At 44.1% G+C, this 6,503-nt stretch overlaps 1 non-coding gene across 1 annotated transcript; it reads left to right on the forward strand.

The window, feature by feature from the left end:
- The first annotated feature begins 5,755 nt into the window (after positions 1–5,755).
- On the forward strand, positions 5,756–5,829 carry Trnar-ucu (transfer RNA arginine (anticodon UCU)). The gene has a single exon. It is a non-coding gene; the product is annotated as a tRNA-Arg (tRNA).
- Positions 5,830–6,503: the final 674 nt, after the last annotated feature.

Genomic DNA, 6,503 nt, shown 5'->3' on the forward strand with positions numbered 1-6,503 from the left:
CTAGGGGACTGATGACCAAAGAAGTTAAGTCCCATAGAGCTCAGAGCCAATTGAATCTGAGCACTATGGGACTTAACATCTGAGGTCATGAGTCGCCTAGAAATTAGAACTACTTAAATCTAACTAACCTAAGGACATCACACACATCCATGCCCGATGCAGGATTCGAACCCGCGACCGTAGCAGTCGCGCGGTTCCGGACTGAAGCACCTAGAAGCGCTCGGCCACCGCGGCCGGCAGAGTGCGATAATCATTCAACAGACAAGCAAGGGAAGTTAAGAGTTGTTAATTGCGCTGGTATTTTAAATGCTCAAATTAATGTAAATTCTTTGTCTGCTAATACTCGCCCCGCGTCCCTTCCTCTCCCCCCCCTCCCCTCATCCCCGCACACACACACACACACACACACACACACACACACACACACACACACAAATATCAGAGACTAACTGTAATCATTATATGAGCAATCATTGCGTATACAGTACCTATGTAAGCTAATTCTAAGGTAAAGTCGTCCAACATGTTTTCCTGTCTGTATGTAAAGGCTGATCGCAGGAACTACTGTAACGATAGTGCCCGCATCTCGTGGTCGTGCGGTAGCGTTCTCGCTTCCCACGCCCGGGTTCCCGGGTTCGATTCCCGGCGGGGTCAGGGATTTTCTCTGCCTCGTGATGGCTAGGTGTTGTGTGCTGTCCTTAGGTTAGTTAGGTTTAAGTAGTTCTAAGTTCTAGGGGACTGATGACCATAGATGTTAAGTCCCATAGTGCTCAGAGCCATTTGAACCATTTGTAACAATAGTGATCCTGTTTGTACTACTAGACTGACTAACCACGAGGACGATTTGTGTACATAATTTATAATTATAGTAATGACAAGTGTATTATACAGGGTGAATCACCTAAAACTTGCGCGGAAAATATTGCGAAAATTGAAATTTGCGGTTTTCACAGAACGGATTGGTAGTTATGGGCTCGTATTGTCAGACAATGAACAGATTGTTATAGTACTTGGAAAGAGTACTTTTTGTGCAAACATACACATTTTAAAATGGAACAATGTCTTTCGACTGTAACATACTGAAAGTAGGGTAAATTAAAATGTCAGTGGTGTTTGTTGCAAGATTCTAGTATGAATCGTTTACGAGACATATTTTGACAAGTTTCCACACCGGCACTTGTTTGTGCCATTTAACCCGCATTGTTGGTAGGTTCGATGTTGTTACGTTTGAAACTTCCTGGCAGATTAAAACTGTGTACCGGACCGAGACTCGAACTCGGGACCTTTGCCTTTCGCGGGCAAGTGCTCTACCAACTGAGCTACCCAAGCACGAATCACGACCCGTCCCCACAGCTTTAATTCCGCCAGTACCACGTCTCCTACCTTCCAAATTTCACTTTCCCGCGAAAGGCAAAGGTCCCGAGTTCGAGTCTCGGTCTGGTACACAGTTTTAATCTGCCAGGAAGTTTCATATCAGCGCACACTCCGCTGCAGAGTGAAAATCTCATTCTGGTTGTTACGTTTGTTTACCGTGTGCTTGTGTGTTCCTTGACTTAATTGCAACTTGCCAGTCAGTTAGTGTGCGACGCTCCAAGCAATAGGTCGTGAGTGGACGATGTGGTTTACCGATGAGAAAAAGCTGACACGCTCAAGGTGCACGGAGAGTGTAGGAGGACTGCAGTTCGTTCTTGCTGCAAGATTGCCCAAAAGACGTCAACCATTTCGGCAATTATTTATCGATCTCTTCAATCACTAACGTGAAAAAAAGTGGTAGTGTAGCACCTACACAACGTAACAGAAGGAAACAAGTGACAGCTCAAGAGGGGACAGTTAATACTCTTGCTGTTGTTGCAGTCGATCCGCACGTTAGCTCCTGCGCAATCGCAAGAGGCAGCGGCACGAGTCAGGAACTCTCCCACACATTCTCCATTGACATAGTTTCATCCCTATCACATCTCTCTCTGTATCAAGAGCTACATGGAAACGATTATGACAGTCGTGTTAACTTCTGTAGATGGGCATTAAGACAGGATACTCCAGATGTATTAAGTATCTTGTTTCGTGATGAAGCCATATTTACCAATCATGGCCAGCTAACCTGGCGAAACTTGCAGTACTGGCCTGTTGGCAATCCCCGTTGGCTTTGTCAGGTGGAACTTCGGCATCCATGGAGTGTAAGCATGCGATGCGGAACAGTGAACAATCAGTTCACGGACCCGTGTTTCATACACGGAACACTGTACTGGCACAAGTATCGTAGCCTCCTAACGGATCATCTTCCACAGATGATAGAAGACTTTCCTGTGCAGACTAGGCGTAACGTGTGATGCCAAGATGATGGCTGTCCGGCCCATAGTGCACCAAGTACCACAGCATGTCTTCACGAATTGTTTCCAAATCGGTGGATAGAATGCAGAGGACCTGTACCAACCGCGCGGGATTAGCCGAGCGGTCTAGGCGCTACAGTCATGGACTGTGCGGCCGATCCCGCCGGAGGTTCGAGTCCTCCCTCGGGCATGGGTGTGTGTGTTTGTCCTTAGGATAATTTAGATTAATTAGCGTGTAAGCTTAGGGACTGATGACATTAGCAGTTAAGTCCCATAAGATTTCACACACATCTGAACATTTGACCTGTACCTTGGCCCGCCTGTCCCCCACATTTGACGTCTGTAGTCTTTTTCTGTGGTTGAAACACGCGGTCTACAAGGACATACCGGCTACACCCGATAATATGGAACGGCGTATTTCTGCAGCCTACTCAGGCATCTCCGCTGAATGCTAGCACGGGTGCAGCAGTCCTTCCACAGCAGACTGGAATCGTGTATTGCCGCTGTCAGTGGTAATTTTGATCACAACTTCTGATGGTCAGTTGTCTCGTTACTGGTTAGAATCCTCATAACTAATGTAGGTCTTGTGTTGTTCTTTAGAGTGTGATACCACAGGTATTTTAAAAGTGTCGGTGTGGGATCTTTTCAAAATACGATAGCTCGCAAATGACTCACAATACAATCCTGCACCAAACACCACTAACATTCTACTTTACCCCACTTCATTTTGTTAATGGTAATAAGCATTGTTCTTTTGTATCCCGCCTGGAAGGCGGCGCATGGGTAGGCCGAATGTAGGATGCTTGGAGGAGCAGATGAGGTAGAACACTTGGTACTGCAATTAAAAATGGTTTTACTATGTACTTAGTACATAGTCGAGGGACATCAAAGGGAAGCAGTGGTTGGGAAGGGAGTGAGACAGGGTTGTAGCCTCTCTTCCATGTTATTCAATCTGTATATTGAGCAAGCAGTGAAGGAAACAAAAGAAAGATTCGGAGTAGGTATTAAAATCCATGGAGAAGAAATAAAAACTTTGAGGTTCGCCGATGACATTGTAATTCTGTCAGAGACAGCAAAGGACTTGGAAGAGCAGTTGAACGGAATAGATAATCTCTTGAAAGGAGGATATAAGATGAACATCAACAAAAGCAAAACGAGGATAATGGAATGTAGTCGAATTAAGTCGGGTGATGCTAAGGGAATTAGATTAGGAAATGAGACAATTAAAGTAGTAAAGGAGTTTTGCTATTTGGGGAGAAAAATAACTGATGATGGTCGAAGTAGAGAGGATATAAAATGTAGACTGGCAATGGGAATGAAAGCGTTTCTGAAGAAGAGAAATTTGTTAACACTGAGTATAGATTTAAGTGTCTGGAAGTCATTTCTGAAAGTATTTGTATGGAGTGTAGCCATGTATGGAAGTGAAACATGGACGATAAATAGTTTGGACAAGAAGAGAATAGAAGCTTTCGAAATGTGGTGCTACAGAAGAATGCTGAAGATTAGATGGGTAGATCACGTAACTAATGAGGAAGTATTGACAAGGATTGGGGAGAAGAGAAGTTTGTGGCACAACTTGACCAGAAGAAGGGATCGGTTGGTAGGATATGTTCTGAGGCATCAAGGGCTCACAAATTTAGCGTTGGAGGGCAGCGTGGGGGGTAAAAATCATAGAGGGCGACCAAGAGATGAATACACTAAGCAGATTCAGAAGGATGTAGGTTGCAGTAGCTACTGGGAGATGAAGAAGCTTGCACAGGATAGAGTTGCATGAAGAGCTGCATCAAACCAGTCTCAGGACTGAATACCACAACAACAACAACAACAACAACAACAACATGTACTTAACTTTGGCTGAGATGACCACGTAACTGCGAAGCTGTATATCAAGTTAAAAAAGTTACACAGGCCAAATCTGTAGTGGCTCCCCACTAGGAAATAGAAACAATGTTGCTAGGTCGTCTAGCTGGAAGCTGCACAGCGCCGGCTAGAGGGCGCTGTCGTCGGTGTCGTAGTGCCAACCTAGCAGAGCGCACCTACGTTGTGGCATCGTAGCTATCGATACCACATGTTCCATTTAATATTTGTATCCAAACACGAAAAATATTCTTTGTATTATTACAATTTGTTTATTGACTGACTATACGAGCCCCTGACTACCGATCCATTGTGTTAAAACAGCATCACCAATAGCACTTTCCAATTCCGCAGTATTTGAGGTGCAAGATTTAGATGATTCACCCTCAATGTGTATTGTTTTCTGTTCTGAATTTGATTGGCATTACGTACAGCATCTCGTAGTAATGATGTGAGACACGAACTGATCGGATACAGAGGAGGTGGTATCTGCCGAGAAAAACAGTAAACAGCTGTCGCAATTTCAGAGAGCAGCGAATCTTGATCAGAAGCCGTATTTGAGAGTCCCTAGTTTTATAAGTTTTATTATTTTTATCATTCCTTAGTCGTTTACTTCATCACTTTTCATCTGATTTGTTTTTGAATCATCTTTTCATTGTATCGTTGTCCATAACATCGTGAACATGACACAGCACCGACTACAGGGATTCCTCGTGGCATATCCGATATTATTTTTACCTTTGTTAAACAATTACTATCTAATTACCCAAAACTTCTTTGTGTCGGTCATGTATAGAGTGTTTCCGTGATGATTATATTAACTACTGTCTCAACTGAAACCGATATCGTTTCCTAGTTACCTGTCGTAAGCCGAAAGATATTCCGTGAGCCTTTTAAAAACGTTTACCGCTCAGCAGAAGATAAATGTGCCCCGCTATACAGGTGTCCCAAAATTACGAAACGCCACCTGCCACGGCTTCACACGTGTAGCACAAAATATTTAAGGCCGGACAACTTGTCTGGTGTAGCTGCAGTTTAGTATATACGTAAAGAAGCGAAACAGTCTTTCTATTAGAGGAAATCATATCAAAATCACTACAGTAGGTCCTGAGATTAGCCTTCAGATACAGACAGAGCAACGCGGCGAAGAACTTCATTTTATAATGTACAGAAGCAAAGGATTCTAAATTATTCGGAGATATCTAATTAGTGGTCGAAAATGAATCTTTCAGACGAGGAGTTGAATGGATATATGAAGCAGGTATCTGTACAGATACCACTGGTGACATTGCAGTTCTCGGAGAATGAAATTATAATGAAATCCAGACCTTCAGCTGCTTACAGGCGTTACCGGCTTCATACAGATAGGGATTACCGGCCAATGATCGTTTTTAGTGCGGATGCACTCATATTGCCCGAACTCTTACAGGAATCGGTAGATTGATTACCGCGAGCAATGAGTATGTTGGGCAGGGGCACTACAAATGTAGTGTGTGGACAGAAAGTTGGAAAGTGTGGGTCTCACGGGGAGCGTTCCAGAGTAAGTCCCTGCAGTCGCACTATCATCTGCGTCCTCGATGGCTCAGTTGGTTAGAGCGTCTGCCATCTAAGCAGGAGGTCCCGGGTTCGAATCCCGGTCGGGGCACACATTTCTCAACTGTCTCCATTGATATTTATCAACGCCTGTAAGCAGTGAAAGGTCTGGATTTTATTGTAATATCATTGAATGGATATTGTGTGTAAGACACATGTTCTTCTTCTACCTACAGTGTTACATGAAGTTGCTGGTGTACGCAACCTCATCATAAAGTGAAGAGGAACTGGTTATTACCACTCTACCTTCGTGGGTCACTGTAGAACAGCCAGCAGGGACATCTGAGAGAGTGCACCAAACTGTTTTCTGATAAAAAGTATCCGAACACGCGTAAGTGGACATTAATGTGTGTTGATTCCATCCTTCGTCTTCACGGCTTGAACTCTGATGGACACGCTTTCAGTCAGGTGTCTGAATATCAGCGCAGTAAAGACAGCCCATTCTACTTCAAGAGCCGAAACCAGAGCAGGCAATGATGTTGGACCCTGGGACTGGTGCGAAGTCGACCTTCTAACTCATCCAAAAGGTACTCCGTTTGGTTCAGATTGGAGCTCTGGACAGACCATTACATTTCAGGAATACTATTGATCACAAATCCTTGATTCACAAACGCTGCTTTGATAGAGTGCACTGTCGTGCTGATACAAACATCCTCTCCCAACTGTTCCTCTGCTATACGCAGTACACAATGGTGTAAAGTGTGTTCATATCCTTCCGCATTTAGT

The sequence above is a fragment of the Schistocerca serialis genome, chromosome 4 (assembly GCF_023864345.2).
Source record: "Schistocerca serialis cubense isolate TAMUIC-IGC-003099 chromosome 4, iqSchSeri2.2, whole genome shotgun sequence".
In the NCBI taxonomy this organism is placed as follows: Eukaryota; Metazoa; Arthropoda; class Insecta; order Orthoptera; family Acrididae; genus Schistocerca; species Schistocerca serialis.